General features: G+C 54.4%; 1 long non-coding RNA gene across 1 annotated transcript in view; it reads right to left on the bottom strand.

The window, feature by feature from the left end:
* Positions 1–16,627, bottom strand: part of LOC109552796 (uncharacterized) — a 44,804-nt gene that overhangs the window by 25,548 nt on the left and 2,629 nt on the right. The window contains exons 2-6 of the long non-coding RNA XR_012324958.1: positions 15,133–15,283; positions 10,827–11,000; positions 9,145–9,381; positions 7,932–8,011; positions 7,179–7,239 (exon numbers count right to left, since the gene is read on the bottom strand). This is a non-coding gene — a long non-coding RNA (uncharacterized lncRNA). The remainder of the gene's footprint in view (positions 1–7,178; positions 7,240–7,931; positions 8,012–9,144; positions 9,382–10,826; positions 11,001–15,132; positions 15,284–16,627) is intronic.

The raw sequence follows: 16,627 nt of genomic DNA, 5'->3' as shown, positions 1-16,627 counted from the left end.
CCCATGGGCTGACCACGAGTGAGGAACAGGATGCCTGCCCTGGGGATCGACCAACAATATAGGATGATGAGATGAGACGGGCTATGCACCGAAGCTCATGGCACAGACAACAGGCACAGTCACCAGAAGAGCTGGGTGATAACACTGAGACCCAATTGCTAAAAGAGAGCTTGAGGGACGTCTGCCATCACCACCATCAGTACCATCATTATCCCCATATATTCCATCAGTACCATCACCAGCAGCACCTTCACCACCATCACCAACATCACCACTATCACCAACATCACCACTATCACCATTTCTTCTTTTTTTTTTGGCCGTGCTGTGTGGCTTGTGGGGTTGTAGTTCCCCAACCAGGGAGCAAACCCGCACCCTTGGCAGTGAAAGTGCCAAGTCCTAACCACTGGACCGCCAAGGAATTCCCACCATTTATTCTTAAAGGTGCCTGTGGGCCAGGCCTTTGCTAAGGGCTTTACATATATCTAGATCAATCCTCACAACAACCCAGCGACTCAGGGACCACTATGACCCCATTTTTCTAGATGAGGGCACTGAAGATTAAAGAGGTCACCCAAATAATAAGTGTCAGAGCAGCAATTCAAGCCCATGTGGCCTGACTCCAAAGCCTGAGTCGCCCCATATCAAACTGTCTCCCTTCCCAGGCTAGAGCATCTGGTTGATGCTGGTATCCTGAAGGTCTGACCCGGGGAAATTGAAAAGATGAATCAGTTTAGGTCGTGGGCAAGCTGCAGGTGTAGCAAGAGTGGAGATGTGATAGCTACCTGTGTTCTCTGTATCATTCATTCATTCATTCACCACTGATCTGGGTGGAGAAGGCATGATGAGGTCAAGGCTTTCCCTGGAGGAGCTCCCCTGTGGCCCTTCAGGAGCCTCATATGGCCACGTCACTGCCCTTGCCTAGGAGGAACACGAAGGGCCCAGTGGGTGTGTCACTTCTCTGCTCTGAGAGCCACTGGGGGGCCAGGTGGCAGGAAGGCAGGAAGTCTCAGCATCCTTCACCTGATGCCTCCTTTCTCTTCTCTTCCCACCAACAACCTGAATACACGTTACACACGCTTAAAAAAAAAGAAATACCCACACAAGACAAAGCCCCAATCCATCTTGCCAAAAACATGTTCCCTTAGATTTAAAACCCTGTGTAATTTAAGAGATACGTAATTCATGTGTTTGCATTTAAACCATCAAAGTGCTTTCAATAAAGCTATTTGAAATCTTTGGAGCTTTATGAAACTTTAAAGTTCTTTCTTTGAAATATGGGACTCACACACTGCCAAGGATAGAGACAGTCAAATACCAAAGGCTAGGGGTGGGTTCGAAACTCTAAATCCGTGACATTTCACTTTACAAAACTGAATTTCTCATCTTCAACATCCACTTCCAACTAGGACCGCACGCCCCCGACAAGGACCGCTCACACCTTTGCGCGCCCCTCCGCACCGTCCTGCCAAGCGCCCCCTCGGGACCCCGTCGTCTTTACTCCGCCGGCAGCGCGCGGAGGCGGCGCCCAGGGCTCGACGAACCCCGCATGCGCGGACGCAGGCCACCCCGGAGGGGCGGGGGGCGCGCCTCGCAGGGGGCGCATTTTCTAACGCCACCAAAGCGCCCGGGAGAGTGCACGAGTGTGCGGAACAGCGGCCGCCGAATTTCACGCCGAGGCTGGTTTATAACGCGGTTTCCTGGGTCGCTCGCCCTGAGGCGCCGAAAGGTTGGCCCGGGCGGCCTGGAATCTGCGCGTGGGCAGCGGCGCCCCCCCCCCCCCCCCGCCCTGACTCCGGCACAGGTGGTGCCTGGGCTCCCACCAGGCTCCGTGCCCGCCTTCCGCTGCCGCCTCGACCAGGTCCCTACAGAGCTGACCGCTCGGGAGGAGGAAGGGCAGGCGCGGGGGCACCCGTTGTTGACCTTGGCGGGAGGTGCCCGCGGTCCGCCCCGCGCTCCGGAGGCGCGGCTGCGGGGAAGCAGGCCCTGCACCGCTAAGTTTGCGTGATTTAGGGCGGTGGAACCATCCCACGCTTCAGTTTGGGGGCAGCCGTCTGAGTCGTGGGTGGGCCCCAGGGGAGGCGACCTCGCGGGGCCGAGCCCGTGGGCCCGTGGTGTGTTTCCCCCTGCGCCGCCGCCTTGCCCGCAGGCGACTCGGAGGCGCGCCCTGGACCGCGGGCCGCTGCCGCCCTGCGGCGATGGACCGGCCCCAGGCCTGCAAGGGGGCACTGGGATGGGGCCGCGACGTGCATCTGTCGTCCCAACCCCGCCGACCGCAGGGGCAGGGTAAATGCGCTCCGAGGATGTGCCCAGCCCCCTCAGGGACCCCCCGCCCGCATCCCGCCCCCCTGCCCTCTCCCCTCTGGACCCCGCACGCCGCCGAGGCCCCCCACCCTCACCCCCATTCCGCCACAGTGGGAGGAGGCACCAGTGCCTCCCAAGGGCCTGACGTTCCGCCTTCCGCCTCCCCCTCCTCTCTGGCCCTGGGAAGCCCCCTTCGCTTCCCAGTGCTTATTGTGCCTCTAAACAGGGGCGTTTTACTTCTCTCCCACCTTCTGTCCTGCTCAGGACCGGCCTGTAACCCCTCACCCCCACCCCAGGGAAGCCAGGACTCCAGGTTAGAGACGATCTCAGGAAGCCGTGCGGCCCGCAGTGTGGACTGGGCCGAAGGCAGAGGAGGGCAGCAGCCCAGGGACACATAACCGTCTTTGGCCTCAGTTCTCGGCAGAATCCTATTTGCTTCTGGTAACTGAAGGCGGGGGCGGCGCAGCATCCTCCCCGAAGCTGCCTGTCTGGCTTGGTTCTGTGCATCCCAGCTCTGCTCCTGGACTCCACCCCAAACCATCAGCTAGCAAATTCCAAGTGCCCAGGAATGCTTTTTTCTTTTTAATTGTTCTATTTGAGCGGCGGCTTAAGATTTTAAATGCTGGGCCTTTGGGTTCCCTTCCAGAGCAGTGAAGAAAGCCAAGGTTGATGTGACCAGGTTAAAATTGCCAGGCGAGAGGGGCCTGATCCCTGCCCACCTGGCCTGCTTTTGCGTCCCACACCCACCCTCAACCTGATTTCCCCATCCTGTGTGTTTCCCCCTCCGTCCCAGGCCTGGCCACCAGCAACCTGAGTTACTTCCAGGTCACCACACCCAGGCCTGAGTCCTCACAGAGCCCTCTCTGGGGGGCTCCAGGTGGTCTTCCATGACTGTCTCACTCACAGGGGAACTTCTCCTATCCGAAAGGAAGGAGAGCCTCTCTGCCTCCAGTTTCCCCACTACTTCCAATAGCCTCAACCCCCAATTACTCCAGCGTCAAATACATGTGACCCAGGTTGACACCTTCCCCTCCCTTGCTCTTTTCAACACAAATCCAGTCTGATCCAAACCCTGACAATTCTCTCCTTGAAGTGTCACTCACGTCCACATGATGTTCAATGAAGGCTGAGTCTCAAAGGCCAGGAGTGAGAGGAGGGGTGTTCCAGACAAGGGAACAGCAGATGTGAAGGCAAGGGGCAGCAAGCGCACCCCAGGCTGGGAGCCGGCCAGCGGTCTGGAGTTCCCTGCTGGACGGCTCACCAGGCCACCTGACCTTTGTCTCAGTGCTTTGGAAGCCAGCATATCCCTTTTAGTCCCCTGCCCTTCAAAAACCTCCTCTCTTCTCGGTTCTTAAGTCTGCCCAAGAGCCCTTGGCGTCCAGTTCCATTTCCTGTCTCCACCATTTCTTGAGGAGCAAAGAGCTTCTGAAGTGTCCTCCCCAGGGCTGAGGAGGACTTCCTGCGCACACGCCAGAACAAACTCTAGCTCCTCTCGTGCCACACATGCCCGTGTCCCCCTAGCCTTTGAAGGCTGGGATCAGGCCGCTGCCTCTCACAACAGAAGAGGCCCAACCAACCTTTTCCACCTTGACCTCTTCTCAACATCTCCTCAAACGGGCAGGTTTCCCAACCCCTCCACCACCAGCCCCGTGTGACCCCCATCTCTGAACCTTGATTCCTTGGAGATCGTGCTCATGGAGCAACAGGGTGTTACTCACTGTTGCTGAACCAAAGGCGGGATGATCGCCGGCAGAGGAGAGCTCGCTCGCCTGTTTGTGGAGACCATTTGTGTTAGCGTCACGACCAGCAACAGCCCCACCCGGTACATAAACACTGCCCACTGCACACGGCAAGGCCTCTTCCTAGAGCCAGCCTGGGGAAAAGGTCTGGTTGGCACTGTACTTTCCCCTAGGCTTGTGTTTGTGGGAAATGACAGCATCTTCCAACGCAAAAGGCCACGTATGACAACTTGAGATCTAAGGATTCCCATGGCCCAGAACTCTTTACCACGTGCCTGTTAATACGCTTCCAGTTAAATACAGAGATTTTGGTAGCAGCCACCAGCCTTCTGATAAATCACCCAGAAAGGGAGAGGTTTGACCTGGGGCCTTGAGTCCTCCCATCACCAGGGAGATATGCAGTCACCGCTGCATGGAAGTAGAGCCTGTTCTTGACCTGGTCCAAGTGTTTGGAGGGGACGGTCCTGGCTGGGCTCACTCTGCCATCAGTGCCCGCCCCACCTCGCTCACTTTCTTCTTCCCCAGCCTGTGAAGTTCTGCAAGTTCTGTACAGCTTTCTGAGGTTCCCCATGGGAGCTCCTCTCCCAGCCCCAGGGTGGAGGGCCAAATGGTTCAAAGGCTGAAACTCAGACCAGAACTTGCGTCCCACCCTTTAGAGGCTGTGTGATGCAGGGCAAGTCCAGACCCTTTGAGCGTGTTTCCTCCGAGAAGGGAGGAATAACAACCCAGCACCTTGCCTACATCATCACACGTTTAGAGGAGATAAGGTCTGTGAAAGTCACGTGTAAATTGTAAAGCGCTATACAAATCTGAGTTATTAGTGTGGTCCTTCACTTCCTAACAGTCCCCAGGGACTGAACTAGGAGCCCGTAACTTACAGAATAATAAGAATAATGAACCATCATGAAATGCTTACTGCTCTGAGGAACAACACTTCACGTGAAGTACTGAATTCAACCCTCACACGGATCCTATGGGGAGAGTACTACTGGTGTCTCCACGTACAGGTAAGGAACAGAGAGGCTAACCACTTGCCCCTCATGGAAGCTCTAGGTCACCAGTTGACCAGCACAGACATGGTCACTGTTTGCAGAGTCCATCTTTCCAAGGCTGCATCCTCACACTACACACAGCACGTGTGTCCACACACACACACACACACACACACACACACACCACTTCACTCGCCACTTGGGCCCTGTCGCCCCTCGAGGCCTCACTGGGCCGGGAGGTATTTCCCTGCAAGTATAGAGGCCCATCCTGTTCCAGAGGGTCGTGTTAAGAAGTCCGGCTCCACGGCCTGGTAGCAAGACCTGGTCCCAGATGGCTGAGGGGACACGTGGATGGATGAGAGGTCTCTCGGTCGGTCAGGCAGCCTGGCCTCTGAGGCATCTTTTGCCCCTGAACAAAATCGTCACCAGGGAGTCACTGCCCTCCCCACGCCCCCTTCTCACCGCGGCCTCGGAGTACAGACTCTTGGGGCCTCCGCTGGGTTTCCAGGGCACCCCTGAGTTCACTGCCCTCAAAGGGTGGAGGTGAGGGTCACGGCAGATGCCGCATCTACTCCCCGCCCTCAATCCAGGGGTGGGGCCACAGTGCTCAGCCACATGGCCACTCTCCTCACCCCCCGTCTCCCCACCATCCCCTAGCCGCCCCCAGGTTCCTATACCTGGACGCCACCGTGGGTGGTCCAGGCCCCTCTAGTCAGCGCTCCTCTCCGTTTGGAGGGAGCCCGCTGCTTCCCAGCTCCAGCCCCGCCCTCCCAGGCAGAGGCCACAGACCGAAGGCCAAGGGCATTCTCCTCACTCAGAGGACATCCAGTTCTCAGAAGCCTTCCAAGGCGCACAGAAAACTCTCTGACCAAAAGGCAGCCCCGTGAGGCGCGCCGCTGTGTAGGGGGTGATGTTTTTAAAGCAAAACTCCCCTGACACCTCATGCAGGTGTTAAATCGGAGACATCTCAGGGAAGGGGATGGGCTAGGTTAGTAACGACCACGCGAGCACAGTGCACTTTTCGATATGAATTAATTTGTGTAGCGGATTCTGGCCGCTGAATGTCTTCGTTTAAAACATACATATACATGTATTCTGTTCAGTGTTTTAATTAGGCCCAAAGGAATATACTTTCAAACTTTGGTACACTTCATTTGTTATATTAATGAAAAGCCACTTTAAATCAAGCTTCATGTTGATATTTCATTATGTATGCTGTTCTCACACATCTCTAAAAGAGATTTATGTTACAGGTAGTAACCACAAATACTGGCAGCAGACATGCTGTTAATTTCAACTGTAAAGTTTTCTTTTGAGGTGCAGCAAAAATAAAAGGTTGCGCTCTCCTCCCGTGTGGCTCACTTCCCTAGGAAGTGGCTGCACCTCGACTGGCAACTAGAGGCCAGCAGTGCCCCCAGCCCTCACCCCCTCCGGAGGCCCAGCCCATATTCAGGCACCTGATGTTCACACCAGGATTCACAGGGCTGAAGACAGAATTCAGTGCAGGGTCAGAGCCCAAACAGAGGGGATGGGCAGCTGACGCTGCCTTCCAGGCGTCAGCAACGGGGCAGGAAAGGATTTGGGGACCTCTGGGACCTGCCCTGATTGTGGCTCAGGCCATCTGCACACACGAGCACACACTCACGCTCAGCAATGGTGATATTGTGCATGACGCCTCCCCCAACAACCTGGGCGACCTTGAAGGTGGCGCTGGCTTTGCCCTTGGCTTTTGCTGAATGTTTCCAGGTTCCAGGCGCTGTGCTAAGCATGTTAGCCACATGCCATCGCGTTGAACCCACGCCACCTCCCTGTGACGTAGACAGCACCGCCCCAGCCCCAAGTGGCAGAGGAGAAAACCGAGCCTCACAGGGCCAATGGGTCATGCAGTTAAGCTCTGGGGCCAGCCCCGGGGCCCCTGACCACCGTGTCCCACCGAGAGCAGGCTCTGCCTGAGACAGAGACCTCCAGTCCCTACTGTTGGTGGGATTTTGTGACATAAACCTGGCTTAGCAGCTGAAGAAGAAGGCTTCTGCTGTGGCCTTCAATCATGGTTGCATGCGAGGAGGGTCAGCACTGTCCACTGACATTGAACCTTCAGAGGTTAAGCTACATTGTAGACACGTGTCCCTGCACTAAATCTTACCTCAGTGCTCACAAGCAGTTTGTTCAATCATCTCTCCCCGCCTCAGCAGGCTGAAAGTAACCTGCACAGAAAAATGAAGCAGGAAGATGACTTTTCTGGACTGCTTGGAATCCTTGGGCATGTGATTTAACTCTGACTGCCTTTCCTTCTCTTTTAGCTGAGGGAGGTGATAATTGGGACGACTATGGTATAAACAGCAGTCAGGCCACACTTTTCTTGTGACCTTCAATGCCTTACAAACTGACTGACATTATTTCCTGGACCCTCACGATGACCCTCTGCGTCAAGGTGTTATCCTTATTCCTGTTTTACAGATGAGCAGTTCTCGGAGAGGTCAAGTGACAAGCCCCAAGTCACACACCAGATGTGGGCTGTCAGGGGAGTACAAAGGGGCCAGCAGAAGCCCCGTGTCTCTGCTGACTGACACCTGTGATTTACAACTTCCCTAGTGTCACTGGTGCCGGGGGCGGGGGAGTGTCCTGGTTGACTTTTTAATGTCTTATGATGGAAAAAGGGATTTCAGACAATATTCTGCAGCTTAATTTTTTAAGAGAACTTTTAAAGGTAAGGCAAATATATTATGCCTGGCTGGATGGTATTCAGTACCATATGCACTAAAATGGCCTCTTTATAGAAAGTTAAGTATGGCAGTTAGGTGACTGAAAGAGTATTCCACACAATGTTTGGAATTCATATTTGACTGACTTTAAAAATCGTAATTATTAATAACTCATGATATAATTTGTTGAGTACCTTACTCAATGTGGCCCGGTCGATCATGTCATCAAGTCGTACACACCTGCCTACCAGCCCCTCCATCCAGTCACACGGGCCTGTTGACAGAGGATCATGTCAAACTCTTTCCCACCTCAGGGCCTTTGCATTTGCTATTCCATCTGCCTGGAATGCTCACCCCTGGGCTTTGCAAATAGAGGCTCCTTCCCAGGCTGCCAGACTCCTGGAGCCCATCTCTCACCATCCAGTTGGCCCCTTGGGATGCTCTCACAGAACACTGGCTTTTTCTTCCCAGTGATCCACCAGAATCCTGGAATTACGTTATTTCTGTATTTACTTATTTGTTTTCTTTCCATCTCACTCAGGGTTGTCAGATAAAATACGGGATGTCCAGTTAAATTTGAATTTCAGATAAGCAACAAATATTGAATTTTACACTAAAGAGAAATTCATCATTTGTCTGAAACTCAAATCTAACTGACCATTTTGTATATTTATTGCTAAATGTGGTGACCCTATTCCCACCAGCCCAAAGGCTACAAGAAGACAGAGACTATATGATCCAAGAATGTACTCCCAGGACCTGCATCACAGTAGGTGCTTCGGAATTGTTCACTGAACACACCTAACAAGTGGCTGCTTGGGGATTCCAATCCGACTAAGCCGCCACCGCAGCCCATGCCCTTCCTGATGGTGCACAGAGCAGCCTCGCCCTCCAGTCAGGTCATCACACCCGCATCCCCTGCACAGCGTAGCCACATCCCTGGCCATCCTTAATCCCCAATCCCCACTGTCAAGAGACCAGGGTCCAGAGCAGATCAGGAAAGGTTCTAGTAAACCATCTTAGGGATACTTAAAACTGGGCAGAAAACAAGAGAAGAGGAGGGAAAGGAATTTTAGAAGATGAAACTAGACCATCGATGTATGTGGGTCATTTGGGGGAAGAGGCAGCTGCCAGTGAGATGGGGGGTGTGTGCAGGCAGGGAGGTGACAAGAGGCCCGGGTCTGACCTCATAGGAACTGCGCATCCATTAGAGGTGCCCTTCGCCGTGGAGACCAGACAAATGGGCAGTAGGCCCAGGGAGGCAGGAAAAAAGGTTGTAGGGATGGATTTTCAACGAGAGCCAGAGAGTTGAATACGTGTAAAGTTCCCGAACGAAGACTCAGGGGCTGCAGATAACTGGCCACGTACCCAAAGCAGAGGCGCATGGGGGAAGGGGGGGTTGCATACCAGGAGGCCAGCAGCTGTGAAGCGGAAGGGTAGGCGGAGTTAAGGGAAGGAGGACAAGGAGGAGATCCTTGTCAGGTGGCGTCTGAGCGACATCTTCCGGACAGTGGCATCTCCTGGCCCAGCGGCCTGGGGGGCTCCAGCTCTGAAGGGCGTGGCGGCAGCACCCTCCTGGTGGTGACGTGGGGCAAACGCGGTACCATGTAACTGCTCTTGCAGTGGCCCTGGATGAAAAAGCAGCTACAGATAAAAACAGCGAACGAGTGAGCATTCCCTGGTGCAGACCTCTGACCCATTTGCCCTAAGACTTTTGTCTGGACCCCCCAAGGCTTGCAGGTTCCTGAGGGGGATGATGCTCTTCTCAGGCCCATGGCCTCTCCAGTCTCGCTCCTGGCCCCTGGCCAGCTCTTGCCCTGTGGTCTCTGACTGTGTGAACTGCTTCCCACACGCTTGGGGCTGCTCCCCACTTGTCCCACGGTGCCCTCTGGGCTTGACTATGTCACCTCCTCAGAGGAGCCCTCTCTGATACACCGACATGGGAACCTCCTGTTCATCCTCTTGTGTCACCTCAGTATCTTCCCTTTACAGTATGGGCTCCCATGTGTAATTGTTTTTTCACTCACCTCCCTGTTCATTGTCTCCCCCACTTTGCTGAGCAGCCCTGAGGGCAGAGTATCTAAGTTGCTTTGTTCACACTATGAACACAGCTCCTGGTTCACACCAGACGTCTTTCATCTGTCTGTCTGTCTATCACCTATCGTATTCCAGGCATATATGTGTGTAATATGCAATATATCATAAATACATAAATAATAAATGACTGACTCTCCTTCCTTGGACTCCCAGATCACTTTGCCTGTTAGTCTCTAATTTTGTCATGATTATCATTATTTGACTAACTGCCCTATTTCTCATTGAACACACTCCCGCTAGACCAGGAGCTGATCTCCACTCTCTGTCACCGCCCAGGGCTGCCCTGGCAGGTGCACAGTCCTGCCCTGTCCACCTGACCTCGACACTGGGCCCCCCTGGGTTTTTCCTGGTTCTGATTCCCAGGCAACAGGAGGAGAGAGTGACTGTTTACTGAGCTCTTGCCATTCCAGGCACTGAGCAAAGGACCCACAAACATCACCCCATTTAATCTGAGACCCATATGAGAGTTCCCATTCACAAACAAGCACACTGCAGGTGTGTTTAAACACTGGAAGTTTAATTTGCTCAAGGTCTTTCTGACTCCAACACCCGCCCCCTGCAATTTATCCACGTGGAACTGGAAAACTGGGTTTTCTTAAATTTAAAGAATTATTTAAAAGGGCTTAAAAAAGGGGGGGGGCTTTCTCTGAGCCATCACAAGAATCCCAGGTGTTAACAGTTCTGAACCTTGACAGTGATATGTGTTTGTAAAAGTACCCGTCACTCTCTTCCCTGGAGCCCCGAGCTCTCCCTGCTCCCCCAGCCCCGGCCTGCAGCTCTCTTCCCACACTCTGAATTTGGGGAGCTGCCTCTTGGTGTCTGGAAGGGGCATTTTGTCTGCTATGACCCTGAGCCTGAGCTGAGGCATCCCACCCCAGGTCCTGCATTAAGGAGGCTTGTCTGGGAACCGAGGCCGCAGGGCAGTGGCCACCAGCCAGCGGCGGCCAGCCCTAAGCAGACTTGCACTTGTGAGCCCTGACTCGCATACTTACAAAGGTGCTCGATCCCCACGTCTTCCGCTGAAGGCAGCCTAAAGCTAATGGATGTCTGCCAGTCCACTCCACTTCTGGGCATGCAGGAGGATGGACAGCATTGCAGGACTACCTAGATTTTTCTCTTTCACCAGCAGCGCTCCCTCCTCGACCCAGCTGCAGCCTTGACTTCACCTGTCACAACAAAACAGCTGTTTTAGGTCCTTGGGAAACCAGCCTGGGAGAGCCAGCGAGAGACCCCAGGCCCGAGAGGTTGCCTGAGTCTGCCTAGAGAAGCATGCATGTGCACACGCGTGTGCGAGGGGGCGGGGAGAGTATGCCAGGCAGGTCAGTGGTAAATTCCCGGACCATGTTTTCCTGCTGGCCCGGGAGTGCAGACTGAAGAGCAGGGCACTCAATTCTGCTCCCATGCCCCTGGGGACCCCCTACTTCAGGGGGCTGTAGCTCCAGGCCCAGAGAGCCACAAAAGGCCAGTGGGAGAACATTCTTCCTGAAGAAAGCCCAGTCCATGTACGGGAGTGGGGCCTCTGCGGGCCAGCTTTCCGGGCCCGACAAGGCCTGACAGGACCTGGCAGACAGTGTAATGAGGTTCCACCCAGAGCCGCCTGAAGCTGATGACACACTGGCCCTGGGGACGTGACTTCAGTGGGCAGCTGCCTCAGTGTCCACTTTAGGCAACATGTGAAAGGAAAAGAGAGAGAGAGGAGTGGCCTTGCTCCCTGAGCGATATTCACATTTGTGTCGAAAAGTACAAATTAAAAGAACCAAGTAAAAACTGGTAGCCCTGGGGCTTCCCTGGTGGCGCAGTGTTTGGGAGTCCGCCTGCCGATGCAGGGGACACGGGTTCGTGCCCTGGTCCGGGGGGATCCCGCATGCCGCGGAGCGGCTGGGCCCGTGGGCCATGGCCGCTGGGCCTGCGCGTCCGGAGCCTGTGCTCCGCAACGGGAGAGGCCACGGCAGTGAGAGGCCTGCGTACCGCAAAACAAAACAAAACAAAACAAAACTGGTAGCCCCACCTCCTAGTGATGGAAATTGTTAATATATTGCAGAATATGCTTCCAGAACACGTTCTCTGAGTGTGCACGTGAGCACGTATGAAAGGGCTTTCATTCTTCTGGAATCTACTTTTCTTATTTAAAAATAAATTCTTCCATGTCACAAAATTTACATCTACATCTAAGTCCCTTGCATGGATATATCATCATTTCCTCAACCAGTAAGTGGGGGAGGTTGGCCCCCATTAGGCATTTCTGCACAAGTTAGAACTGCCCACACCCAGCTGGTGTGAAAGGCAGAGACCTCAGCCTGGTCCTTTCCTCAGGGAGGGACTGGCTCCCACTCACACCTGTGGGTCTGATTAGCCACCTGACTTGATTATTCAACTGTGAAACTCAACCCAGGCAGACATTTGAAATTCAAGTTTTCCTGGAGCTATGCTAATAGGTTTAGAGACCTGGGCAGGCTGCTGATGAGGGGAGGGTGACAGCAGAGAGGAAGATTTGAGCTCTTTGAAATAACCTTGGGGTCAAGAGGTCATTTGGTCCAAGTGATCCTTTTTGCAGATAAGGAGACTGAAGTCAGAAACGATTTTATAAAAGATTAATAATCTTGTGGAGAAATTGACAAAGGATACAAATTGAAATTTTCCAAAAGACAAAATATAAGTGAGTTAAGAACATATTTTAAAATATTCAATCTTGTTGACAAAGAAATGAAAACAAAACAATAAAAGGTCTTTTTTGTCTATCAAATTTTGGGGGGAAAAAGAGAGTGCTGGCTGGGTTCAAGGAACTGGACCCTTTGTACACGTCCATTGGGATTTTCAAAGATGTGATTTCCCCGGAGCGTACCTTGGTGATGTGTCCAAATAGCTTTAAATAGCATTATCCCACTTGATACATTGTTTTTACAGGAATTTATTCTAGGAATTTATCTTAATTAATTAGAGATAGTCAAAAAGATTTATCTTCTAGGATGTTCATTGCAGCATTTTTTATGGTGGTGAAAATTTGGAAAAAGACATAAATGTCCAACAACAGGGGACTGGTGAAATAAATGGAGCCCTAGGCAGCCACTAAGATTCAAATTTTAGAAAAATTACTGACATGAAAAGGCTCATGATGTAATAAATTTTAAAATTTGCTTATAAAATTCAACACTTTATTCAAGTAGATATTTCTGAGTGCCAGAATTGGAGGTAATTTTTATTTAAAATTTTTATCTCTATGCTCCCATACTTTCAAATTTTCTACAATGGACACATTCTTTAACCTCTTACTTTAAGAAAAGGGCACGGAAGGAAGACTGGATTGTGGAAGGGAGGCTGCAGGGAGTGACGGAAATCAGTATTTGTGAGGTTATGTGCTAACGCTGCTGAGCCCCATTACCAGTAGCTGCGGGGTCAGGGGCTCAGTCAAGGCTGTCCTTCACGCCCGGAGCCCCACCGTGCCCAGCATCCACACAGTGGCTCTGGGTCCTGCACCCAGGAGTTCAGCCTGTCGGCAGACACTGCAGAATAAGACAACGGTGTTCAAGGTCAAGGGCAGCCTGCAGGCCTGTTTGTACCTGGTTCAAGTGATGAATAGACCCTAACTGGATTTTCGTTCATTCGGGTGGTTTCTGGTACCTGGTGCCTCTTCCTTGTTTCCACACCTTCTTGTTCCTGGGACTATCTAGAGTTTCACTTTTCCAACATCCCAATTCCCTGCCCCAGATTCAGACTAGGGAGAACCGGGTGGGAAGTACTTTCCACTTGGTTTCCTCCTCCCCCTGCTGGGAAAGACTCGCCCTCCCTTCCTGACACCAAAGGGCCAGCTCCCAGTTCCCAGGGCCTCCCCACGAGTCTAGGTGGAAAAACCGGGCAGGAGCCCTGAGCCGGGAGCAAGGGCGGAGGATGGGCTCATGGGGCACTGGATGGGGACATGGGGCAAAGGCGGCAGCACAGAGGACCCGGGAGCCCTGCGATGGCGTTACACAGCCCCAGGCCAACCGGGGCCACCTCTCTCCGAGCGGTAGGGCAGGTGGCACCGGTCCGAGGACAGGCGCAGACCAGGCGCGTTTGAGGTAAAGAAGCGGCAGGGGTTGGCGCTTCCACATGACTCCAAGTGGTGCGGACCCCCGGCAGGTGGAGGAAGACCACACCGAGAAGACTTAGAGAAGGAGCATTCAGGGACCAAATTCTTCCTAAATGTAGACCACGTTAAAAACAGGAGGCGAGAAACCCGTCTGCCCTATGAGAAGCATGTTCCTCAAAGGAACTCCTCCCGGTTAGTCCAGCGGGGACAAAACCTGTGCCACCGCCCGCTGGAGCTGCACGCGCTCCCTGCCAGGCGCCGCCAGGCCCTGAAGTTCACAGTGAGGGAACTGTCCCCGCCCTGGCCCCCCTTCCGGATACGGTCACTGACACAAACGCACACCTGGACTACGTGGCGAAGCCTGAGGGGTGCTGTCAGAGAGAAAGGGCAGCGGGAAGGGGAGGAAAGCCGCCTGGGAGGAAGAGGCAGCCTGTCCGCCCCCGAGGGGAGCCACCGCCTCCCCGGCTTTTGCCCACGTCTAGCGGCGTCCACGTGAAGCCACCTGAGGGCTCAGTTGCTAACCAAGTTCCAGCAGAGGGCCCTTGACTGCCCTCTGGAAGGCTGATTCGTCCCCGGATGGGAGCGTCTGCGGGGCCTGCGGGACAGAGGCGCCGGCAGCGCACACAGGGCGGCCGGCACGGGGCTGCCTTCCGCCGGCTCTCTGAAAGTCGCTCTGCGTTTGATTGACAAGTGCCGTATGTCCCAGTGCGCAGGGCTCTGGCCTCTCCTCTGGGCTCTCTCTTTTCCGCATCTTTTACAAACAGGTTCCTGTTTGCTTTGATTTCATACATGAGACTTTATCAGTCCCTGTTCTGCAGTGGGAGGAAGTATACGAGTCCTAACCCTTCGACGGCACAAGGGCTGAAGGCCAGCGCCACCCGCCCCCTCACTCACCCAGCCCAGCTCCCACGGAGGCCCCCGCCCCCCAAAAGGGCTGCTCCCCTTGGGCGGCGGGGGTGAGAGGCCTTGCGAACGCTGTGATGGGGCCTGGAAATCCCAAGGCCTCCCCAGACTCAGCCAGCTGCAGGCCCCGATGGGACGCTGCTTTGGCCTTTAACTTGAATAGCCAACCCCCCCGGGTGGCCGCTGAGCAGCGGGCCCCCTCCCGGGACGCCCGTGGGAGGGCCTTTCCCCGCCTCCCCCACCCTTGCGGCTGGGATCGCTGCCCTTGCTTCCTCGTCCCTCACAGCCACCACTGACTGCACCCTCGGCACCTCCGTCCCCGTCCTCACCTGCTGGCCTTCTCTTCTCCAGGCAATTCTGGAAACTTCTAATTGCTCCGATGAGTCTTAGAGGCACGTTGAACATCCTGGCTCTCATTTCCTCACTTAGTCTGCGGGCTGGGAAGGCTCGGCTGGAGGCCCAGCTTGCTCCCGAGGGTAACTGCAGGGGCAGGATGATTAGAAGCCGTCAAAGCTGCCAGGGAACGCAAGTGACGGCCGTCGCCGCACTCTAACGACTGCCTGCTTGCTTCACTTTGTCAAGAACACCCTCATCCGCACGACACTCGACACCTGTCTGTCCCCACGAGTCCTCTGGACCACGTCTTCACCCGCTGTCAGAATTCTACTCTTTAGGATTCTCTGAGTCTTCCCCAAATAACTTGCTTTCTCCCCCTTATTAGGGGGCCCCATTTGTTCTGTCATCCACGCACCCTGCACCCACTTCGAGTCCTGAGCCCCATCCAGGAGCGCCCGAGAGCCCCCATTACCACCCACGCCGCCCTCTCAGTGAAGCACCCGCGCCCACAGAAGCCTCGTTAACCCGAGGAGCTGCCTGACGCGTCGGCAGAGAAAGAATTCCTTCTGGCCACACTTCACCTGGAGCACAGTGTGTCCCTCCCCATCCGCCGAACCGCGAGAGCCCCGTGGGCAGAGAGCCACACGGAGGGGCACACAGCTTTCACAGTCCACTCTGCCACAACGCAGCCCGTCCCCTTGCCAGTGTCCCTCCACTGCCTTGGCACGATTCTGGCAGCAAGGTCTGAGTGGGCACTGGTCCAGGGGCATGGCTGGTGTGTTCTCAGCTGCCACCCTCCTGTGGTCTCTGCCCTTTTGCTGAGCCTGGTTTTCTTTCTGTTGATTCTGTGAGCCACCTGATATCCTTCTAATAAATCGCATCTCTGCTTGAATTAGCCCATGTCGGTTTCTGCCACTGGCAACCAAGGGCCCTGGCTGGGCCCACAGCTCCCTCCCAGGGCTGCTGGAAGCATCGATGGCCTGGTGGGGGAAGCCGGAATGGTGGCAAGAGTACACAAGGGTTAGGTGTCCCATCTCTACCCTCTCCAGTGTTGGGGCAGACTTTCCAGTTCCAGGTTCATTACTGAGGTTTTCCTGCTACTGGTATTATTAAACATTTCTGGTGCCTTTGGGTTATTGCAGACTCACGAGTCATGGAATGCTGATGAGACTCTGTTTACTGCACAGAGTTGCACCCATCACCTCCCTCCACGTGCAGTGAGTGCTATTCAGAGGGGTCTCCTTGGGAAGGCTTGGAGCTGTTCATTACCTGTGGTCACTCAGACCATCCCTCTCAAAAGAAACCTCGTTGCATCATCAACGCCCTCCACCATGTCCTCCCCTGGTGACACGTCTGCATTTGTGCCCTCCCGTCTCTGAGCAGGGCCTGGCCATAGTGGCTACCACATCCTCGGGCTGGGCCCAGAGATTGGTCCTTCTCGAGAAGACAGATCCTCCTCACTTCCAGGCACTGGAAGGAGGGCTCTTT

Source organism: Tursiops truncatus, chromosome 12 (genome assembly GCF_011762595.2).
Source record: "Tursiops truncatus isolate mTurTru1 chromosome 12, mTurTru1.mat.Y, whole genome shotgun sequence".
Classification (NCBI taxonomy): Eukaryota; Metazoa; Chordata; class Mammalia; order Artiodactyla; family Delphinidae; genus Tursiops; species Tursiops truncatus.
Note: the sequence above shows the minus strand (reverse complement) of the source record. Positions and strands in the feature narration are given on the sequence as shown.